Source organism: Rattus norvegicus, chromosome 13, assembly GCF_021556685.1.
Source record: "Rattus norvegicus strain SHRSP/BbbUtx chromosome 13, alternate assembly SHRSP_T2T, whole genome shotgun sequence".
Lineage (NCBI taxonomy): Eukaryota > Metazoa > Chordata > Mammalia > Rodentia > Muridae > Rattus > Rattus norvegicus.
The window spans coordinates 4,995,745-5,021,680 of record NC_141546.1 but is presented as its reverse complement, the minus strand read 5'-3'; positions in this window follow the sequence as shown (position 1 = coordinate 5,021,680).

Here is a 25,936-nt window from a genome sequence, read left to right as displayed (position 1 = left end):
TCTGAGTGCCTGCAGAAAGAAACAGGAAAGAGCATATGTCACCAGCTTGACAGCAAACCTAAAGGCTCTAGAACCAAAAGAAACAAATACACCCAGGAGGAGTAGAAGGCAGGAAATAATCAAACTCAGAGCTGAAATCAGCCAAGTAGAAACAAAAAGGACCATAGAAAGAATCAACAGAACCATGTCCCACGCTATGTCTCACCAGCAAGAATGACGCAGGACACAAAGGATCCTTCTGCAGAAATAGCTTTAATGCATCTTGAGAGTGAGAGCACAAGCTTGCAATACGGAGACCCCGAGTGAGGGAAAGACCATCCCTTATATAGGAAACTATCCTCGCCTCGGACGTGTCACTCTCTGACTGGTCGCTGCCAGATGTGCCAGATGACGTTCCACAGCATACGTGTCCCCCTGACTGAGGAATTTACCAGGCACTTTCGTATTGCCCTTTTATTAGGTGCATCCTGCTGGATATCGGCGCCATCTTACAATGGAGAATGTGAGGACGGCCCTCCACATCTCCCCCTTATCTGTTTTTAAGCAAATAGGACACCCATAAATAGGAGGGTGAAGGCAGAGGTCATATCCTCGCACAAAGTTGGCGAACCTGTACAAGAGAGATACCCTTAAGCTGTTGTTGAGACCCAGGGCACTCCCGACCCGTCGCACTGCCATTTTTTCGAGGGAGGGAAAACTGGGGCAGATACCCTCATGTAATATGACATGCCTTCCAGGGAGCATGTTTTGTAGAGCTTCCCTGTGCGATGCTAAGCTCGTCATCCCTCATGGTCTGCTCAAGCCGGACACTCTAATCCTGTGCAATGAACCGAGGTTCTAGGAGTGCAAGAGCTGTCCAGCCGGCGACCTATTGCTTAAGCATGGTTAACCAAATATCGGCTGACGCTCCTTGATCAAGGGCTATAAGCGCCTGGGCGATCACAATTTTGTCCCTCTTTGTTTTAAATCTTAATTTGCAAAGCAACCAGAGGAGTAACACTAATCCGCAGCAGAGGACTGCTCCAAAAAGTCCCACCCCAACCCATTCCTTAAAATAAGAGACTGCTGAGGTGATCCAGGATGACAATCCTTCTGTCAAAGAAATATCCAGTCGGGTAGAGGATACTTGAATGATGGCCGCTCTCAATTCCCTGACCGTCTATTCAAAATCCGAGGTCCAATTCTGTAACAAATGCTGTGAAAGGGTTTTAGACAAATTGGCAGCTTTGGTAAATTGTTCATAATGTATAGACGTGACACAAAGGCCAGGGAGCTTTACTTCACAGCCAAGCTGGGCCAGTTGCCATAGGATGTCTAGTTGCTCTTGGACCAGATCTATACGTTGGTTAACAAGCATGAGGCCTCCTTGTATCTGAGTATTAGCCAAGGCCTGTCTGTCCAGAGCCACTGAGACGGTAGCCAATAAATCATTGATAGTTTGGGTTGTCTGTACTGTGTTTGACAAGGCCAATGCCGAAGCAGTAACTGAGGCAGCAACTGCCGTTGTAGCAATAATGCCAACAATGATCGCAGAAATGCCAAAATCTCTCTTTCCTCTAAATAAGGTCAGGGTCCCCGGAGTCTCAACAGGGACCGGGATAAAGCGAGGCATACGGGTAACTACCGCTATGGGATATTGGCTAGCATCCCAACACAGGGCATAAAAACATGAACCGTTTGTACAATTCAATTTAGAAACTTTAGTGGCATTACTTATAATCCACACAAATGGCGGCCAGACACAAACCAGAGCAGGGTTAAACCCCATGCTCCAGTAAGGTTTATATTTTATACGAGTAGCTGTCCAGACAGAGGCTGAAGGGTGGATATTCCCCATCCAGGAAAATGATAACCGTCCCTTTTCACCCTTTCCTCCAAGTAGCATCGCCATGGGTGTAAGATCAGTGCAGCTACCATTAACGCCACAAAGCATCCATTGATCAAAGGGATTATTATTGGACCGTCTAGGATCAATGGTGGTGAAGTTCTCTCCACCTCCCAAATCAGGGGAGAAGGAGAAAAAATTCTGGACTGCCCAGGCAGAGTCCCGGGACTGGCAACCAGTCCACGGCAAAGTAAGTTTTTCATCCTGGGTCCCTCTACAAAAGGGTGCCAACTTTGGTTGACGGAGAGGGTAGGTGGAGGAGTTAATGTAAGGCCACCAACCATAGAGAACTGTGGCGTTAGCCACAATGTCTTCCTCACCAGTTCCCCATGTGGCCTCCCTTAACCAAGCAGAAGATTGATTACTCAACATAATGCAAGGAAGATCAGAAGATATTTTGTTGAATATGCCAAAACAAAGGCTGCCCTTGAGGGGAATAATCCTATTTTCTTTTACTTGCTTTATTTGGGAATCTAGTGGTAAATAGGCTAGTCCCAATTCTTTGTTGGTAGTAAAGAAACGTGGAAACACTTGGGCATTATACATCACTGGCATTGGGAGGGGGAAGGTTGACATAATTCCCCACCGTAGTTCGCTCTGCACTTTTATTGGCACTCCCTGGATCAGCATGAGGATCACCAGAGTTGTCATCTTCTTGGTCCTCTGTCTTGACATTCCGAGTAAGTCGTCCCGGAACCCAAACTGGATTTTCATTATCCTGTGGAAAAACACAAACAGCTCCCCTGGATCTTATCAAAACAGGATCCGATCCGGGCCCTTCCATTCGTTTGTCAATACATCCTTACATTTAACTAATTCTTTGTCCTTTTGGGCTCTGAGCAATGTCGCTCAGCCACTGTTTGCCCAGCTTCATCAAGATTTAAAAAATTTAAGGTAAAAAGGGCCAAAGCAGTGGCCACTCGGTGTGTTGAGGGGAGTTCTATCATAATTCCCCCTCTTTGTTTTATTAAATATGATTTGAGCGTCCGATGAGCACGCTCTATGATTCCCTGTCCTTGAGGGTTGTAGGGCAGGCTGGTCAGATGGGTAACTTGAATCTGAGCACAAAACTGACGGAATTTTTGAGATGTATAGGCAGGGCCATTGTCAGTTTTTACACATCTTGTCTTTCCCCAAGTACTCCATGCTTCAAGGCAGTACTGAATGACATGTGTTGTTTTTTCTCCTGTAAGTGGGGTGGCATGTAGAATGCCAGAACATGTATCTATAGATACATGCACATACTGCAATTTTCCAAAAGTAGAATTATGAGTAACATCCATTTGCCAGATTTGCAATGGCTGTATTCCTCTCGGGTTGACCCCGATGTGAGGAACTGGGAGGAACTGGCAGCACTGTTGGCATTGGGTGACTATATCACGTGCCTCATTTCTAGTTATAGAGAAGCGGCAGCGTAAAATTTCCGAGGTAACATGGAAATTACCATGAAAAGTTTTAGCGGCCTCTAGAGGAGAGGCCAGGGCCACAGCTATCATTTTTGTGGCTTTGTCAGCCAAATCATTCCCTGAACTCATTGGACCAGGGAGTCCAGAATGGGCCCGTATATGAGTAATATAAACAGGGAATCTCATATTTATTAAAATAATTTGGATTTTTTGGAAAATCTCTGCTACCTTGCTAGTTGTATAATTACGCCGGTGGTTTCAAGGATATTAACAGCATTGACCACATAGGAGGAATCTGAAACAATATTTAGAGGCATCTGGAATTTTTCAAGGACCTCCATGACCACTAGGCATTCTACCACTTGGGGTGAGGTTTCAAAATATTGTCGTGAGAACACTTGGGAATTTACCACATATGCTTCCACCCCTGTTTTTGACCCATCCGTATACACTGTTATCCCTTCTTTTAACGGTCTGTGGGATGTGACGCAAAGGAAAACAACAGGTTGTGATCTAGCAAAACATAATAGGGGATGTTTAGGATAATGATTATCTATCTGTCCAGCAAAGGAAGTAACTAACACTGCCCAAGCATTTGAGGTAGCAGCTAATGTTTGAACCTGAATGGCTGTATATGGTACTATCAAAGTTTTGGGTTCTTTCCCAAAATGAGTAATAGCTGCCTTCATCCCACGGAGTGCAAGCTGAGCGAGTGCATCGGGATACCAGTCAATAATCTTAGCAGGAGATGCATTGGGATGGATCCATAATAAAGGCCCATTCTGCCACAAGACAGCTGTTGGTAATTGCATAGTTTTGAAAACGCACAAATCAAAAGGTTTGGTTTCATCAATGCGCTGCAATTGAGCATCCTGTAAGGCCTGTTCTACAACTTGTAAGGCCCGGTGCAGCTGGGGTCAATGCTCTCGGAGAGGAGATATGAGAGTCCCCTTCCAAAATATCAAATAAGGGCTTCAACTCAGCAGAGGAAATCTTTAAAAATGGTCTCAGCCAATTTACATCTCCCAATAACTTTTGGAAATCATTTAAGGTATGCAAATGATCTCTGCGAATCTCTAATTTCTGGGGAACTATTTTTTCAGGATAAATGACCGATCCCAGAACTGAGCCAATTTCTGCAATTTGAACCTTTTCTACAGCGACTTGTAGTCCCCATCGTCCCAATGTTTTGATTAAGATGGGATATGAGGTCTGTAAGGTTGTTAAATCTTTATCACATATTAACATATCATCCATGTAATGAGCCAGAAGCAAAGATGGAAATTGCTTCCTTATAGGTTCAAGGGCTCGTTGCACATATAGCTGACAAATAGTGGGGCTATTGGCCATGCCTTGAGGCAGGACCTTCCACTGAAATCTCTTATCAGGTTCAAGATGATTAGTAGCTGGTATAGTAAATGCAAACCTCTGTCTGTCCTGTGGACACAAGGGGATGGAAAAGAAACAATCCTTAATGTCTATAATTATTATCTTCCACTGCTTAGGTAAGGCGGAGAGTAAGGGTAGGCCTCGTTGGATCGAGCCAAATAAACGCATCTGTGCATTAATGGCTCTCAAATCATGGAGAAGTCTCCATTTTCCTGATTTTTTCTCTATCACTAAAATAGGAGTATTCCATGGTGAAATGGACGGTTCTAAATGACCAAGCTGCAATTGTTCATTAACCAATTTAGTGGCAGCTTCTAATTTTTCAGAGGATAGATGCCATTGAGAAACCCATATAGCTTCCTCTGTAAGCCAGGGTATGGGCATAGAACCCTCAATGGCACCTAGGAAAAACCCAGGCCTTGTTTATGGGGGTTTGCGACTGGTTCAATGGGCGTGAGGCAGCCCTGTTCTAATCGCCCTAGGCCTTTCCCTTCCTTATAGCCCATCCTTGACATCATGTGGGCCACTTCTGGGGGGTATTCGTTAGATAAGGTTAGTCCCATGGTCTGCATAACATCTCTCCCACAAAGATTAACAGGTAGGGGAAGTACATAGGGAACAAATTGTCCCTGTCGGCCATCTACAGTCGTCCAAGTTAGAGTGGCAGACCTGATTTTAGGGCACGACTGGTAGCCTAAGCCTTGTAGCGAGTGAGAAGATCTTATGGTAGGCCATGATTGAGGCCACCATTTTGAGGAAATTATACTTTTATCAGCCCCAGTATTCAGAATGCCTTCAAATTTCTTTCTATTAATTTCTAAGCTCAATTTTGGGCGGTTGTTAAGATGAACCACCAAATATGCCAAATCATTACCAGTGGACCCTATGGGCCCCTTGGTATCCTGAATTGTGGTTTGGGAGCACGGAAGGAGTAATAACTGTGCTATTCTATCTCCTTCACTTTTGGAAAAAAACCCATCGGGACTTGAACAAAGAATCCGAATATCAAGAGTGCTGAGCTTCAACAAGGCCTGGATGGACTATCAGTCCTTGTAGGGCGAGAGATCCTCTCCCAAGGACCAGGCCTATGGTTCCTGGGGGCAAAGGCCCCACAGTCTGAGCAGGATTTGGCTGAATGCCCATCTGGGGCATTAGAATGAAGTTGGAGGCGGCACACAGGTCCAATTTTGTGTCACCTCTTGGGGAGTCTCCTCTGTCAGGGTCATGGCTTTCTGAAAGCGGTTCCCATATCTTTGAGGGCCCTGGGACCGGGGGCCCAACGATCCGTTTTTTGACATCCCATTAGGCTGAGCTTCCAAGGGAGGGCGTAATTTTCCCTTCATATTCCTCACTGAGCAGCACTGGTCAGGCCTATGGTAGCCCTTGCCACATCGGGCACAGATAGTTGCAGGCCTCCTGTATCACTTGGTTATCTTACAGTCTCTTTTTAAATGGCCCATTTTTCCACATCGAAAAAATGATCTTGTATCTGTCCCTTTAAGGGGGCGTTGCCGGGACTGGAGAATGGCGGCCGCGAAGCCTGCGTTAGTAAGAGGCCCGCCGAGTTCTCTGCAGACTCTGAGCCAGTCCTGTAATCCTTTGTTTTTTCTGGGTGCTATAGCCACCCGGCATTCCTGGGTGGCTTGCTCGTAAACGAGCTGTTCTATGAGCGGTGCTGCTTGCTCCGCATCACCAAATATTCGTCCGGCAGTTTCTGTCATTCTGGCTACGAAGTCTGAGAACGGTTCCTGAGGTCCTTGGATGATACGAGTAAGTTGATTATCGGCCCCACCTTTCCTAGTGAGTGCCTTCCAGGCCTTAATGGCCGAGCTGGAGACTTGAATATAGGCGCCCCAATGGTAATTAGCTTGGTCCGCTGCAAAGCGACCCTGTCCTATCAAGAGTTCAAACTTCCATTCTCGCTGCTCAGGCATTAACGCCGTGGCATTAGCTCTGGCCTGTGTTTGAGCCGCCTCATACCAAAGCGCTTTCCATTCCATATATTGGCCCATGTTCACAAGGGTCGCTTTTGCAATCATCTGCCAATCGGCGGGTGTCAAATAATTTAGGGCCAGCCTTTCAAGAATGCTTAGGGTGAAACTGGCTGTAACTCCGTACTTTCTGACAGACTCCGCCAGCTCTTTTATTTGGTTATATTCCACTGGGGCATGAACCCGCTCAACCTCCTGCATTTCAAAGACCGGGAATGTCATCCGCAGCTTCCTTCTCACCCTATCGGGGACTAAAGAGAATGCGCAAGAGCGCGCCTTATACGGAGGGGGTGCGGTTGGCTACTGCCGCGGCAGAAGCTTTTTATTACCTTTCTTTTGTTCCTCGGGGTGATATTTCTCTTCCTCATATCTAGCTGCTTCCTCATCTAACTCGGCCTCCTCCTCTGAATCTAAGATTCCATTCTCAGAGCTATCAGAACTGTCGAGGTTCAGCGCTTCTAGCTCTTTCACAGGGTATATGCTGGCTCCCCCTCCCAGTTGCTGTGTAGAGAGGGAAGTGCCGGAATCTGAAAGCTTTAACACTCCCTTGTCCGCGGACTTAATGGGAGGGCTCTTTTTCTTTCTCAGGACGTCCTTTTTCTTACGCGCGTCTAATCTCTCACTACGTTCATTTTCTGACATACTTTCTCGAAATATTTCAAGTGTGGTCTGCCCTCCTACAAGTGCTGCCTTGCACACTTCATCTGCTAAGCAATTTTTGACTAGTTTCCATATGGCTTTAGTTCCTAGACGCAGATCTTTCTCCGCCAATTTTCTGTCTAGGTCCCTTCCAAGTTTGTCCCATGAGGCAATTGTAAACGAGCCTGAGCAGGCAAACCACGGAGCCACCCTGTCCAATTCTTTCACAAAGTTTTTAAGTGTTCTTCCTCCAATTTAATGTCCCTCTGTTTTAGCACCGTTTCCAGAGCCGTGATCACAGACTGTGAGGATCCCATGAGGGACCAAGAACGCCCAGCGGCTTATCAACATCCGTCTGACAAAGCGTGAGTAGAAACAGACATGCCACTCTCTTATATACGGGAGTCTTACGCGCACTTCCCAGGCGGTGCAATCGCGTCCCTGCTCCCCAACAGTAAAGGGGAGCTGCGCGAAGCTCACTTATTTAGGAGAGACTGAGACACGCCTCCAGCTGCTGTCCTTTTAGCAGCGGAAATGGTGAAAACAGTACATAATATTAAGAAAGAGTAGGGTGGCTCCGAGAACAAATACCATCGCCTCAACAAATCCTTCCAAAGGCGGCGACAACCCCAGACCAAAATCCAAGAAAGGCATGCCTCTCTGAACTTTTTTTTTTTTTTTACCTGCAGTTCTGAATCCTCCTTGTCACCAAGGGGTCTCCGCAGGTGCTGATGAGGTCTTTTTCCCGGGTTTCTGGCACCAAATGTCCCACGCTACATCTCGTCAGCAAGAATGACGCAGGACACAAAGGATCCTTCTGCAGAAATAGCTTTAATGCATCTTGAGAGCGAGAGCACAAGCTTGCAATACGGAGTCCCCGAGTGAGGGAAAGACCATCCCTTATATAGGAAACTATGCTCGCCTCGGACGTGTCACTCTCTGTCTGGTCGCTGCCAGATGTGCCAGATGACGTACCACAGCATACGTGTCCCCCTGAGTGAGGAATTTACCAGTCGCTTGTGTATTGCCCTTTTATTAGGTGCATCCTGCCGGATATCAGTGCCATCTTACAATGGAGAATGTGAGGACGGCCCTCCACAGAACCAAAAGTACGATCTTTGAGAAAATCAACAAGATAGATAAACTCTTAGCCACACTAACAAGAGGAAACAGTGTGTCCAAATTAACAAAATCAGAATTGAAAAGGGAGACATAACTACAGATTCAGAAGAAAGTCACAAAATCATCAGATATTACTATAAAAGCCTATATTCAACAAAACTTGAAAATCTGCAGGAAATGGACAATTTCCTAGACAGATACCATGTACCGAAGTTAAATCAGGAACAGATAAAACTTTTAAACAACCCAAACTCCTAAGGAAATAGAAGCAGTCATTATAGGTCTCCGAAACAAAAAGAGCCCAGGTCCAGACGGGTTTACTGCAGAATTCTATCAAACCTTCATAGAAGACCTCATACCAATATTATCCAAACTATTCCACAAAATTGAAACAGATGGAGCCCTACCAAATTCCTTCTACGAAGCCACAATTACTCTTATATCTAAACCACACAAAGACCCAACAAAGAAAGAGAACTTCAGACCAATTTCCCTTATGAATATCGACGCAAAAATACTCAATAAAATTCTGGCAAACCGAATTCAAGCGCACATCAAAACGATCATCCACCATGATCAAGTAGGCTTCATCCCAGGCATGCAGGGATGGTTTAATATACGGAAAACCATCAACGTGATCCATCATATAAACAAACTGAAAGAACAGAACCACATGATCATTTCATTAGATGCTGAGAAAGCATTTGACAAAATTCAACACCCCTTCATGATAAAAGTCCTGGAAAGAATAGGAATTCAAGGCCCATATCTATACCAAGTAAAAGCCATATACAGCAAACCCGTTGCTAACATTAAACTAAATGGAGAGAAGCTTGAAGCAATCCCACTAAAACCGGGAATAGACAAGGCTGCCCACTCTCTCCCTACTTATTCAATATAGTTCTTGAAGTTCTAAACAGAACAATCAGACAACAAAAGGAGGTCAAGGGGATACAGATCAGAAAAGAAGAAGTCAAAATAACACTTTTTGCAGATGATATGATAGTATATTTAAGTGATCCCAAAAGTTCCACCAGAGAACTACTAAAGCTCATAGACAACTTCAGCAAAGTAGCTGGGTATAAAATTAACTCAAATAAATCAGTAGCCTTCCTCTACACAAAAGAGAAACAAGCCGAGAAAGAAATTATGGAAACAACACCCTTCATAATAGACCCAAATAATTTAAAGTACATTTGTGTGACTTTAACCAAGAAAGTAAAAGATGTGTACAATAAGAACTTCAAGACTCTGAAGAATGAAATTGAAGAAGACCTCAGAAGATGGAAAGATCTCCCATGCTCATGGATTGGCAGGCTTAATATACTGAAATCGCCAATTTACCAAAAGCAATCTACAATTTCAATGCAAACCCATCAAATACCAATCCAATTCTTCAAAGAGATAGAACAATTTGCAAATTCATCTGGAATAATAAAAAACCAGGATAGCTAAAACTATCCTCAACAATAAAAGGACTTCAGGGGGAATCACTATCCCTGAACTCAAGCAGTACTAAAGAGCAATAGTGATAAAAACTGCATGGTATTTGTACAGAGACAGACAGATAGACCAATGTCACAGAATTGAAGACCCAGAAATGAACCCACACACATATGGGCACTTGATTTTTGACAAAGGAGCCAAAACCATCCAATGGAAAAAAGATAGCATTTTCAGCAAATGGTGCTGGTTCAACTGGAGGTCAACATGTAGAAGAATGCAGATTGCTCCATGTTTATCACCCTGTCCAAAGCTTAAGTCCAATTGGATCAAGGACCTTGATATCAAACCAGATATACTCAAACTAATAGAAGATAAACTAGGGGAGCATCTCAAACACATGAGCACTGAAAAAAATTTCCTGAACAAAATACCAATGGCTTATGCTCTAAGATCAAGAATCGACAAATGGGATCGCATAAAACTGCAAAGCTTCTGTAAGGCAAAGGACACTGTGATTAGGACAAAATGGCAACCAACAGATTGGGAAAAAATCTTTACCAATCCTACAACAGATAGAGGCCTTATATCCAAAATAAACAAAGAACTCAAGAAGTTAGACCTCAGGGAGACAAATAACCCTATTAAAAATGGGGTTCAGAGCTAAAGAAAGAATTCACAGCTGAGGAATGCCGAATAGGTGAGAAACACCTAAAGAAATGTTCAACATCTTTAGTCATAAGGGAAAGGCAAATCAAAACAACCCTGAGATTTCACCTCACACCAGTGAGAATGGCTAAGATCAAAAACTCAGGTGACAGCAAATGCTGGCGAGAATATGGAAAAAGAGGAACACTCCTCCATTGTTGGTGAGATTGCAGACTGGTACACCGTTCTGTAAATCAGTCTGGACGTTCCTCAGAAAATTGGACATTGAACTGCCTGAGGATCCAGCTATACCTCTCTTGGGCATATACCCAAAAGACGCCCCAACATATAAAAAAGACACGTGCTCCACTATGTTCATAGCAGCCTTATTTATAATAGCCAGAAGCTGGAAAAGACCCAGATGCCCTTCAACAGAGGAATGGATAGAAAAATTGTGGTACATCTACACAATGGAATATTACACAGCTATAAAAAACAATGACTTTATGAAATTTGTAGGCAAATGGTTGGAACTGGAAAATATCATCCTGAGTGAGGTAACCCAATCACAGAGAAACACACATGGTATGCACTCATTGATAAGTGGCTATTAGCCCAAATGCTTGAATTACCCTAGATGCCTAGAACACATGAAACTCAAGACGGATGATCAAAATGTCAATGCTTCACTCCTTCTTTAAATGGGGAACAAGAATACCCTTGGCAGGGAATAAAGAGGCAAAGATTAAAACAGAGACAGAAAGAACACCCATTCAGAGTCTGCCCAAAATGTGGCCCATACATATACAGCCTCCCAATTAGACAATTTGGGTGAAGCAAAGAAGTGCAGGCAGACAGGAGTCGGATGTTGATCTCTCCTGAGAGACACAGCAAGAATACAACAAATACAGAGGTGAATGCCAGCAGCAAACCACTGAATTGAGAACAGGACCCCTGTTGAAAGAATCAGAGAAAGAACTGGAAGAGCTTGAAGGGGCTCGAGTACCCATATGAACTACAATGCCAAGCAACCAGAGCTTCCAGGGAATAAGCCACTACCTAAAGACTATACATGGACTGACCCTGGACTCTGACCTCATAGGTAGCATTGGGTATCCTAGTAAGATCACCAGTTTAAGGGGAAGCCCTGGGTCCTGCTAAGACTGTACCCCCAGTGAACATGATTGTTTGAGGGAGGGTGGCAATGGGGAAAGGATGGGGAGGACAACACCCATAAAGAAGTGGAGTGGGAGGGATTAAGGGGATGTTGGCCTGTAAACCGGGAAAGGGAATAACACTTGAAATGTAAATAAGAAATACTCAAGTTAAAAAAAATAAAAAAATAAAAAAATGAAAAAAAAAAGAGAAATGGACAATGAAAAAAAAACAAAAAAAGAAACAAAAAAAATGGAAGACCCAAGGGGTGAAGCTTCAATTTCACTAGGGAGTTAAGGAGTGAAAATAGCTTTGGCTACAGATATAGTTTGACAGTTAAGAGCACATTCTGCTGTTGCAGAGGACTGGGCTCCAATTTATGTTACCTACATTGTGGCTTACAATCACCCTCCAATTATTCTCTGAGAAAAGGAAAACACCCCTCCCCTGTATCAACACATTCTGCAACATCATGTCACGGCAGGACTAGGTACATACTTTCCCAATGAGGCTAGAAAAAGCAGTCAATTTAGGGGATCAGGTTCCATACCATGCAAGAATCTGGACACACCACACACACACACACACACACACACACACACACACACACACACACACATTAAAACAATTAATGAAATATGTGTAAGGTCTTTCTCCCCTTCCAGATGAACCATTTTGTCATTTTACAATATAGCAGAACACTTGGCCACAAAGACCATAGCCTCATGCCATTTTCTGAAATTGTGTCTGCTGATTTTATTTTATTATATTAAAAGCACATTTAAGTCACTTTTTTTGTGGGTTGTCCTGATGTTCTTTGTGTCCTGATGGTCGTTCTGCTTCCTCAAGAGAGCTTGCCCCTGGTGAGCAGTCAATAACTTAGTAAGATGATCTCATACAAACTTTCTCCCTATTTTAACAGGTCAATAAAGGATAGAGCCTATGACTGGGTAGAGGAGGGAAAAAGGGGGACTGGATATTTTTGAGATTGCGGACAGTTAAAGAGGTAGAAGAGGATGAGAGGGGGAGGAGAGAAGACAGAGAAGGAGGAGTAGTATCCATTTTGTTATTTCAATTTTTAACTGTCATTTCATGAAGTTCTGTGTATTAAACCTGATATACCTTTTGTCTTCTGGTAAATCCCACTATCGGTCTTTGAAGAATCTCAAACCCGATTTTCTTCAGTTTGTTTTCAGTTATATTCTATAAGTGGATGTTAAGGTAACAGAGCACATTCTTTAGTGTTTTTCCTGAAGACATGTGTTCATGTGTGTCTGAAGGTGTGTGACACCTGTTAAGTGAATCAGGTTGACATTGTATATTTTCCTCTTTTGCTTTCAATTGTACTGATTCCTCATGACCAGGTGCTCTAAATGCCCGAGAACCTTCATTTCTTCCTGAGTTTAAAATTTTTGCCACTACACGAGTTCTTTTATGAGTTCTGGAGATCCAAATATATGTTTCAAACTCTTCATTTACTGAGACATTTACACATTACCTAGCAGCCCTGTTTTTGATGCTACAAAGAACACATGAGATGTACACAGGCCAAGGTGAGTTAGGGCAACAATGCATTATTTCTTAACTTTAACCATATTAAGTAATATTAGAAATCAAATCAAGATCCTCTAACTGTAACTCTATCATTGTCAGGACTTTCCCTAAAGTTACTAATCAGATAGATTCTAGAGCTATTCGTATAAAATAAGGCTATTTTCTTAATCACTTCAGAATGAGCATAGGTAACACTGACACCCCTTTAGAGTCATGTTATATTCATGCTCCCCCAGAGGTCATTTAAAAGTACATGAATTTAGTATGATAATTGTGACATCAAAATAATAATTGACTGTGCATCCTAGGATGATTTGTTAATAGTTACTCCATATTAAATAACAGACGATATTTGTAGGGAATCAATTTGAACTCTGGGTCACAATTAAGTGAGGGAGATATAAAACAGAAATGCTCTGGAGCAGATGAATATGTTATAATGACTTCAGATAAAGCAGACTAGTTTTAAGCTTTGCCATTTATTGCTTTTGTGCTTCCCTGACATTCACTATGTCTCACTCCTATGAGAAGCAGGTGGCAGGAGAGCAGTGATTGTGTTATCAATAGCCTCAAATGCTCATATGCAGTTTATGATAATTTGCATTCCAGTAGATGAGCAACCTTGTAATGAATTCTGCTTTGTACTGTTTTGCAAAGATAAGACAGGCTGAATTTGTACCCTTATTTATCTGAGTTTTACTGCAGTCAAATTTGTTACAGGGTTGTTACATTAGGGAGAAGGTTAATTGTGAGAAGCAAAAGCTTAAGGGATTTAGCAAAATCACTCTTTTAAATTTATTCTGTTAAATCTACTTATATATTTAGTATGTACATACCTGTATGCATTTGTATGTGTATTTGTGTGATCGTGTGATTGTGCATGGCATGTCACATGTGTTGACGTCAAAAACAGCTTGCGGTAATTGATTATTTCTATCATGTGGAGTTTAGTGATTTACTGCAGATTATCATGCTTCCACCAGAAATACCCTTCCTGATTGGTCATCTCACCATTTTCAATCTTTAGATTTATATTTTCTGGTTCTGGGATTGAATACAGGATCTTATAGATGATAGGAAAGAACTCTCCCATTGAACAATTCCAAAGTGTCAAGGTATTTTTAATGCAAATCTTTGTCAAGGTTTAATATCAATGAGGTATTCAATAAATGGTCAGAGATGACCAATGATGGAGTTGGGGATATTATGTCTTTCTTTCTTTTTCCTCTTTTTATTTCTTTTTTTCTCTTTTTCTTTCTTTCTTTCTCTCTTTCTTTCTTTGTTTCTTTCTTCCTTCCTTTCTTTCTTCCTTCTTTCCTTCCTTCTCTCTTACCTTCCGTCCTTCCTTCCTTTCAGTCTTAGTTTTTATCGGTTATATTTGCATTTAAAATATTATCCCCATTCACAGTTTTCACTCAGAAAAGTAAGCCTCCTACTCCACCTCCCCCTGCCTTCCCAAGGGTGCTTAACCACCCACTGCTGCCCCACCACCCTAGCTTTCCCCTATGCTGAAGCATCTAGCCTTCATAGGACCAAAGGCCTCCCCTCCCTTTCATGCCAGATAAGGCCATCGTCTGCTACATGCAGCTATAGACTTGGGTGCCTCCATATGTTTTCTCTGGTTGGTGGATTATTCTCTAAGAGCTCTAGGGAGCCTGATAGGTTATTGTTTTTCTTCCTATGGTGTTTCAAACCCCTTCAGTTCCTTCAATCCTTTCTCTCACTCCACCACTGAGGTCACACTACTCAGTCCAATGATCCATTGCAAGCATCAATATCTGTATCAGTAAGATATTGGCCTAGCCTCTCAGGAAACATCCATATCAGGCTCCTGTCAACAAGCACTTGGCATCATCAATAATGTCTGGGTTTGGTGGTGTTGCATATGGGATGGATCCATATGGGATGGTCTTTCATATTCTTGAACTTCATAGGATCTATAAGTTGTATGATGCATATTCTAAGCTTTTATCCTAATAACCACTTATCAGTGAGTACATACCATGTGTGTTATTTTGGGACTGTGATAGCTCACTCAGGATGATCATTTTCAGTCCCGTACATCTTTCCAGTGAATTCCATGAATTCATTGTTTTAATGCCTGTTTAGTACTCCATTGTGTAACTATTAATATGACATTCTCTGTATCCATTCCTCTGTTAAGAGACATCTGAGTTGTTCCCAGCTTCACACTATTTTAAATAAGGCTGCTATGCATATAGTGGAGTATGTGTCCATCTTATGTGTTGGAGGAAATTTTAAGTATATACTGAGGAGTGGTATAGCTGTGTCCTCAGGTAGTAGAATTTTGTGAGGGCACACAAGCCTGATAAACACAGAGGTTGCCCCATTTTGCAATCCCATCTGCAATGGAGGAGGTTCCTCTTTCTCTATATCCTGCCTAAAACCAGCAAATACCTGAGTTTTTTATCTTAGTCATTTTGACTGGTGTGAGGTGGAAGCTACATTCTTTTGATTTACATTCCCCTAATGATAAAAGATGTTGAACATTTCAAAGTGTTTCTCAGGTATGCAAAATTCCACAATTGAGAATTCTGTGTTTAACTCTGTACTCCATTTTCAACAGAGTTATTTGGTTCTCTGGAGTCTAATTTCTTGAGTTCTTTGTATATTTTGGATAGACGTCTATGGACTATAGGGTTCTTAAAGAACTTTTCTCAAACTGTGGGTTGCCATTTTGTCCTATTGACACTTTCCTTTGCCTTACAGATGCAATTTTTAATTTTTTGAGGTCACATTTGTCAATTCTTGATCTTAGAGCATAACTCATTGGTATTAGGTTCAGGAATTTTTCTCCAGTGACCATTTGTTCAAGGTTCTTACCCACTTTCTCTTCTATTATTGTCAATGTATCTGGTCTTAAGTGGAGGTACTTGATCCACTGTTACTTGAGCTTTGTACAAGGGAATAAGAATGGGTCAGTTTGCATTCTTTTACATGCTGAAGACCACTTGGTAGTGTTTGTTCTTTTTCTATTTTGTGGAATATTTTTAAGAGTATTGGAATTAGTCTTCTTTGAAGGTCTATTAGAATACTGCAAGGAAACCATTTGCACCTGGTTTCTTTTTAGTTGGGAAACTTATTGACTGCTTCTATTACATTAGGGATTATGGGACTCAAAGGGCCAGCAAGCATCTTCAAGAAAATTATAGAAGAAAACTTCCCTAACCTAAAGAAAGAGATGCCCATAAACCTACAAGAAACCTGTAGAACTCCAAAGTGATTGGACCACAAAGAAATTCCTCCACTCACATAATGTTCAAAACAGCCAATAAAAACAAAACAAAGAAAGCACATTAATAGCATTAAGGGGGAAAAGTAAAAAAAAATATATACATGTAAAGGTTGACCTAGCAGAATCACATGAAATTTGTCAATAAAGACTCTAAAAGTCAGAAGATCCTGGGGAGAGGTCATACAGACCATAAGAAAATAAACATGTGAACCCAGGTCACCATACCTACACAACTCTCAATAACCATAGATTTTTAAACCCTGATATTTTATTACAAAACCAAATTTGAATAATATGTTTCCACAAACCCAGCCCTATAAAGGAAAATAGATGGAGAATTCCAACACAAGGAGGGAAGCTACCACCAAGAAAAAGTAAGAAGTTTATTTCCTTGCAACAAACCCAAAAGAAGATAGCCAAACAAACTTAATATTGCTTCTTACAACAAAAATAAAAGGAAGCAAAAATCACTGGTCATTAATGTATCTTTACCTCGATGGATTCAATTTCTCAATGAAAAAGAGAAATAGACTAACAGAATGAATAAGTAAACAGGACTTACCATTTTGCTTCATATAGAAGGCACACCTCAGCAACAAATACAGACACCACATCAAATTAAAAAGCTGTAAAAATAATTGAAGCACATGGTCACAATACAAACTTTGAGTAGCCACTTTAACCAAAAAAAATGACTTTCAATCGAAAGTTATCAAAAAATAAGGAATGACATTTGATATTCACAAAATGAGTTGGGAATCTTCACTCTATTCTATACCTATTTTCTTTAGGTTTGGTCTTTTCATTGTGTCCTGGACTTTCTAAATTTTTTTGAATTAGGAACTTATTTCCTTTTGAATTTTTTATCTTTATTAACTTGAGTATTTCTTATTTACAATTTGATTGTTATTCCCCTTCTTGGTTTCCAGGCCAACATCCCCCTAATCGTCCCCCTCCTCATCTATGTGGGATTCCCCTCCCCATCCTTCCCTATTACCACCCTTCCTCCAAAAATCATTTTCACTGGGAGGTTCAGTCTTGGCAGGACCAAGGACTTCCCTTTCCACTGATGCTCTAACTAGGCTATTCATTGCTACCTATGAGGTTTGAGCGGCTTGGTCTCTGGAACCTTTGGTTGGTTGGCATTGTTTTTCATATGGGGTTTGAGCCCCTTCAAGCTTAGTATCAAATATGACACAAAAATGTGAATGCCCTCTCTCTTCCAGAGTCATGTTACAGCATGCTAAAATAGCAGTTGATATTTTCCTAATTTGGTTTATGTTATAGATCTATGATTACAGACACATGCAGTTATATGTTTATGTAAAAAAAAATCGAAACTAGAATCTACAAATGAGGAAACTAATCTTTGGCTACTCTGGGTCTGGGTTTCTTTTCTTATAAAGTTTTTCATGATACATATACATTCTTAAATAATTATTTTTCATCATTACTGACTGAAATTTCATTCAGTTTCATTTTGTAAAACCTCCATTGTCAACCTCTTTCTTGGACCTTCCAATTACATGTGGTGGTTCTTCCTACTCATCTAAGCAGCAGTTCCAATTGATATCTTATTTACATTTGTCACCTCAATTATTTGTTAATTAGGCCCTGGAAACAAATTTACTGATAATTGAGGTGTCAGATGGTAACTGAGTGGTACCCTGTTATGAGGATTTAGAAACTGCTTTAGATAAAAAGCACTGATTCCTCACAGACCCACAGACAAAGAAAAGACCTGCTATCTGTGCCTTCATTTTGTACCTAGGCTAAAGACAATTTTGTTTCTATCATGAAACTTAATGTAAATATTTGTGTCTTTCAGTGGTCTAAGAAAATCCCTGTGAAAGAGACTTTTGACGCTCAAAGGGGTCCACAAGTTAGGAGCACATAAATATACTCAGTAAGTCTTATAGTCTAGGACTCTCTTTGTGGTCCAGTATGTTCCAAAGCACTCAGTTTATTTTCTTCTGACGAAAGTTTCAAGATTGACTCTCATTTTCAACTTCTAATGTGAAGATTGAATGACATATTTGCTAATCAGGAATACATGAGAAAAACTGGTGCCTGGATGTCAATATTCATGTTTACATTACTGTATTCTGAAATAGTGACATCTCTAGTACAGTAATTAATAATAGTAATAATAATAATAATAATAATAGTAATAATAATAATATTCCAGACAACCAAATAAGCCAATTAAATATGTCGTATAGAGCTAAACAAAGAATTTTCAACTGAGGAATTTCAAATGAACTAGAAGCACCTAAAGAAATGTTCAACTTCCCTGTTCATCAGGAAAATGACAATCAAAATGACCCTGATATTCCAACTTACACCAAATGAAGGTCAAAATCTTAGGCAGCAGTAGATGCAAGTGAAAATGTGAAAAAGAGGAAAACTGCTCTGTTGCTGGTTGGATTACACTATGGAAATCAATCTGGTAGTTCCTCATAACAGTGGAAAGAGTTCTCTACCTGAAGACCCAGATGTACCACTCTTGGGGATATACCTAAAAGATGCTCCAACATATAGCAGTGACACAAGTTACAGTATGTCTATATCAACCTTAGTTCTAAAAGCCAGAAACTGGAAGAATCAAGATATTCTTCAACAGAAGAACAAATATAGAAAACATAATAGATTTAAACTACTACATACTACTCAGCAACTAAAAAAAAGACTTCTTGAATATTGTTGGCAAATGGATGGGACTAAAAAATATGAGTGAAGTACCCACACACAAAAGGACATACATGGTCTATACTCACTGATAACATTGTTGTATTCAGAAAACACACAATAAAACTCACAGATAGTATGAAGTATAACAGAAAGAAAGGAAAAAGTTCATACACTTCAAATTCACTTATAAGGGACAACAAAATCACCAAAGAAGCAGATGGAAGCATAGTATGAGGGGACAGGAGAAGAAGAAGGAAAAGTGGTGTCAGGACCAATTATGAGAAGAGACAGGAGAGAAGTCCAGAGAGACAGTAGAATGAATAGAAATAATTAGACATATGGTGTCTGTAACTTGGGGAACTACTAGAAAGTCTAGACATCAAAGATGCAAGAGTGTTCTGGGACCCAATGGGGATGACATTAGCCTAAATACCCAATACCAGGGAGAGAGAACCTGAAGAGATCACGTCCAGTAGATAAGAATAGTCCCCATAGCACTGGGAAAAATTTCCTAAACAAAACACCAATGGCTTACGCTCTAAGATCAAGAATCAACAAATGGGATCTCATAAAACTGCAAAGCTTCTGTAAGGCAAAGGACACTGTGGTTAGGACAAAACGGCAACCAACAGATTGGGAAAAGATCTTTACCAATCCTACAACAGATAGAGGCCTTATATCCAAAATATACAAAGAACTCAAGAAGTTAGACCGCAGGGAAACAAATAACCCTATTAAAAATGGGGTTCAGAGCTAAACAAAGAATTCACAGCTGAGGAATGCCGAATGGCTGAGAAACACCTAAAGAAATGTTCAACATCTTTAGTCATAAGGGAAATGCAAATCAAAACAACCCTGAGATTTCACCTCACACAAGTGAGAATGGCTAAGATCAAAAACTCAGGGGACAACAGGTGCTGGCAAGGATGTGGAGAAAGAGGAACACTCCTCCATTGTTAGTGGGATTGCATACTGGTACAACCATTCTGGAAATCAGTCTGGAGGATCCTCAGAAAATTGGACATTGAACTGCCTGAGGATCCAGCTATACCTCTCTTGGGCATATACCCAAAAGATGCCCCAACATATAAAAAAGACACGTGCCCACTATGTTCATCGCAGACTTATTTATTATAGCCAGAAGCTGGAAAGAACCCAGATGCCCTTCAACAGAGGAATGGATACAGAAAATGTTGTACATCTACACAATGGAATATTAATCAGCTATCAAAAACAACGGCTTTATGAAATTCGTAGGCAAATGGTTGGAACTGGATAATATTATCCTGAGTGAGCTAACCCAATCACAGAAAGACATACATGGTATGCACTCATTGATAAGTGGCTATTAGCCCAAATGCTTGAATTACCCTAGATGCCTAGAACAAATGAAACTCTAGACGGATGATCAAAATGTGAATGCTTCACTCCTTCTTTAAAAGGGGAACAAGAATACCCTTGGCAGGGAAGAGAGAGGCAAAGATTGAAGCAGAGACTGAAGGAACGCCCATTCAGAGCCTGCCCCACATGTGGCCCATCCATATACAGCCACCCAATTAGACAGGATGGATGAAGCAAAGAGGTGCAGATCGACAGGAGCCGGATGTGGATCGCTCCTGAGAGACACAGCCAGAGTACAGCAAATACAGAGGTGAATGCCAGCAGCAAACCACTGAACTGAGAATAGGACCCCCGTTGGGGGAATCAGAGAAAGAACTAGGGGAGCTTGGGCGGGCTCGAGACCCCATATGTACAACAATGCCAAGCAACCAGAGCTTCCAGGGACTAAGCCATTACCTAAAGACTATACATGGACTGACCCTGTACTCTGACCTCATAGGTAGCAATGAATATCCTAGTAGGAGCGCCAGTGGAAGGGAAAGCCTTGGGTCCTGCTGGGACTGAACCCCCAGTGAGCTGGACTGTTGGGGGGAGGGCGGCAATGGAGGGAGGGTTGGGAGGGGAGCACCCATAAGGAAAGGGAGGGGGGAGGGGGATGTTTGCCCGGATGACGGGAAAGGGAATAACACTCGAGGTGTATATGGGAAATACTCAAGTTAAAAAAAAAAAAAAAAGAATGGTCCCCATAGGAGGGATGGGACCACACACTCATCTAAAAACATTAACTCAAAATTGTCTCTGTCTAAGGGAAGTGAAGGGACACAAATGAAGAAAATACTTTAGAAAAGGCCATCCAGAGATCTCCCTACCTTGAGAACCATCTTGTCCACAGGCACTAATCCCTGATACTATGACTGATACCAAACTGTGCTTATAGACAGAAACCTGATATAGCAGTCCTCTAAGATACTCTGCTAGTACTTGACTAAAACAGATGCAGATACTCACAAACAAATATAGGACTGAGCATGGGGACCACAATCTAAGAGTTAAGGTAAAGTCTAAAGGAGCTAAAGGGGATTGCTATCCCATACCAAAAAAATAGTATCAATTAACTTGTATCTCTAATATCCTAAATGCTAAAGCACCACCCAAAGTGTATACATGACCAGTCTGTGAATATGAATATATAAGTGGCAGAGACCTGCCTCATCTGGCATCAGAGGAAGGGGAGTCACTTTGTTCTATGGATGCTTCATGCCCCATAGGAGGAGGATGCTAGAGGGGATAGAAGGCAGTGGGTGTGTATGGGGTGGAGAAACAAAGTGAAAGGGGATGGGGTAGGGAGTTTTTGGAGGGGAGAACAGTAAGAGGGCTGGCATTTGAAATGTAAACAAAATAATTTAAAGATGATGATGATGACGATGACAACAATATGACGATACAATGATGATGAAGATGATAGTGATGATGATTGTGATGTTTAAATATATTAATGATTTTCTGTCCAGAATTAAGGCTTTCTCACAGCTCTTTGGACAAAAAAGAGCTGGTCTGTCAAGAGTGTTCTCAGTGTTAAACCCACAGGTGAAACCCAACTGTCTCTTCACTGACTATCCAAAGAGAGACCCTCCAGGAGTTCACAGAGAAGCCTGGGACAGAAACGTTCAAGTCTCCATCTACACACAGAAATGATGCTGTACCGCAGCGCTCTAGATGCAAAACCTGCACATACAGACCTGGTTGCCTAGGAGCTTGCTCAGCAACTAAAATCATAGGCTTCAGCATAAGAATGCAAGCTACAGCCTAGAAAAAGCAAGAAACTAATCATCTTGACAACAAAACAAAGATAGGAAAAGCACAAAAATATACACTCACATCTAAATATGATTATAAGAAGAAGCAACAATCATTATTACTTAATATATCTCAACATCAGTGGACTCAACTCCACAATAAAAAGACATAAGATTGACAAAGAGGATACACAGTGAGGACCGTGCATTCTGCTGCCTACAGCAAGCACACCTCAGAGACAGACAGATACTACCTCAGAATGAAAGGCTAGAAAACAATTTTCCAAACAAATGGTCTGAAGATGCAAGCTAGAGTGGCCATTCTAATATCGAGTAAAATCGATTTTCAACCAAAAGCCATCAAAAAATATAAAGAGGGACACTTCATATTCATCAAAAGAAAAGTCTACCAAGATGAAGTCTCAAGCCTCAATAACTATGCTCCAAATACAAGGGCACCTACAACATGAAAGAAACCTTACTAAAGCTCAAAGCACACGTTGCACCTCACACAATAATAGTAGGAGATGTCAACACCTCTCTCATCAAGGACAGATCATGGAAACAGAAATTAAACAAAGACATAGACAGACTAAGAGAAGTCATGAACTTAATGGACTTAACAGATATGTATACAACATTCAAAGTTAAAGCAAAAGGATACACCTTCTTCTCACCACCTCATGGTACTTTCTTCAAAATTTACCACATAATTACTCATAAAACAGGCCTCAACAGATACAGAAAGATAGAAATAATCCCATGCGTCCTATCAGACCACCACGGGATAAAGCTGGTCTTCAAAAACAATAAGGGAAGAACGCGCATATACACATAGAAATTAAGCAATGCTCTACTCAATGATAAACTGGTCAAGAAAGAAATTAAGAAAGATATTGAAGAATTCTTAGAATTTAATAAAAATGAAGGTACAACATACCCAAACTTATGGGACACAATGAAAGCTGTTCTAAATGGAAACCTCATAGCTATGAGTGCCTGCAGAAAGAAATAGGAGAGAGCATATATCAGCAGCTTGACAGCACACGTAAAAGCTCTAGAACAAAAAGAAGCAAATACACCCAGGAGGAAAAGAAGGCAGGAAATAATCAAACTCAGAGCTGAAATCAACAAAGTAGAGACAAAAAGGACTATACAAAGAATGAACAGAACCAAAAGTTGGTACTTTGAGAAAATCAACAAGATAGATAAACCCTTAGCCAGACTAACAAGAGGACGCAGAGGGTGTGTTCAAATTAACAAAATCAGAAATGAAAAGGGAGATATGACTACAAAATCAGACTAAATTCAAGAAATCATCAGATCCTACTACAAAAGCCTGTATTCAACATAACTTGAAAATCTCCAGGAAATGGACAATTTCCTAGACAGATACCAGGTACCAAAGTTAAATCAGGAACACATAAACCACTTAAACAACCCCATATCTCTTAAAGAAACAGAAATAGTCATTAAAGGTCTGACAACCAAAAAGATGCTAGGTCCAGTTGGGTTCAGTACAGAATTCTATGAGACCTTCATAGAAGACCTCATAACAATACTATCCAAACTATTCCACAAAATTGAAACAGATGGACAACTAACAAATTCCTTCTCTGAAGCCACAATTACTCTTATACCTAAACCACACAAAGACCCAACAAAGAAAGAGAACTTCAGACTAATTTCCTATATGAATATCGACACCAAAATACTCAATAAAATTCTGGCAAACTGAATCCAAGAGCACAGCAAAACAATCATCCACCATGATCAAGTAGACTTCACCCCAGGCATACAGGGATGGTGTAATATATGGCAAACCATCAATGTGATCCATTATATAAACAAACTGAAAGAATGAAACCACATGATCCTTTCATTAGATGCTGTGAAAGCATTTGACAAAATTCAATACCCCTTCATGATAGAAGTCCTGGAAAGAAGAGGAATTCAAGGCCCATACCTAAACATAGTAAAAGCTATATTCAGCAAACCAGTTGCTAACATTAAACTAAATGGAGAGAAACTTGACAAAATCCCACTAAAATCAGGGACTACACAAGGCTCCGCACTCTTTCCCTACTTATTCAATATAGTTCTTGAAGTTCTAGCCAGAGAAAACAGACATGAAAAGAAGATCAAAGGGATACAGATTGGAAAAGAAGAAGTCAAAATATCACTATTTGCAGATGATATGATAGTATATTTAAGTCATCGTGAAAGTTCCTCCAGAGAACTACTAAAGCTGATAAACAACTTCAGCAAAGTGGCTGAGTATAAAATTAATCAAATAAATCATTAGCCTTTCTCTACACAAAAGAGAAATTAGGGAAACGACACCCTTCATAATAGACCCAAATCATATAAAATACCTCGGTGTGACTTTAACCAAGCAAGTGAAAGATCTCTATGATAAGAACTTCAGGCGTGTGAAGAAAGAAATTGAAGAAGATCTCAGAAGATTGAAAGAACTCCTATGCTAATGGATTGGCAAGATTAATATGGTAAACATGACCATTTTACGAAAAGCGATCTACAGATTCAGTGCAATCCTCATGTAAATACCAATCCACATTTTCAGAGAGTGAGACAGAACAATTTCCAAATTCATCTGGAATAACAAAAAACCAGGATAGCTAAAACTATCCTCAACAATAAAAGGACTTCCAGGGGAATCACTATCCCTGAACTCAAGCAGGATTACAGAGCAATAGTGATAAAAACTGCATGGTATTGGTACAGAGACAGACAGATAGACCAGTGGAATAGAATTGAAGACCTAGAAATGAGCCCACACACCTATGGTCACTTGATTTTTGACAAAGGAGCCAAAATCATCCAATGGTAAAAATATAGCCTTTTCAGCAAATGGTGCTGGTTCAACTGGAGGTCAACTTTTAGAAGAATGCAGATCGATCCATGCTTATCACCATGTACAAACTTAAATCCAAGTGGATCAAGGTAATGCACATCAAATCAGATGCACTCAAACTAACAGAAGAAAAAGTGGGGAAGAATCTCAAATACATGGCCACCAGAGAAAATTTCCTGAACAAAACACTGATGGCTTATGCTGTAAGATCAAGAATCGACAAATGGAATTTGATCAAACTGCAAAACTTCTATAAGGCAAAGGACACTGTTGGTAGGAGAAAACGGTAACCAACAAAGTGGGAAAAGATCTTTACCAATCCTACAACTGAGAAACGGCTTATATCCAAAATATACAAAGAACTCACAAAGTTAGACTGCAGGGAGACAAATAATCCTATAAAAAATGGGGTTCAGAGCTAAACAAAGAATTCACAGCTGAGGAATGCCAAATGGCTGGAAACACCTAAAGAAATGTTCAACATCTTTAGTAATAAGGGAAATGCAAATCAATACAACCCTGAGATTCTACCTCACACCATTGAGAATGCCTAAGCCAAAAACTCTCATGACAGAAGGTCCTGGCAAGGATGTGGAGAAAGAGGAACACTCCTCCATTGTTGATGGGAATGCAGACTTTTACAACCATTCTTCATACCCATCAAAGAAAAAAAAAAACTATCAAGATGAACTCTCAGTTCTGATCATCTATGCTCCAAACAAAAGGGCACCCACATTCAAAATAG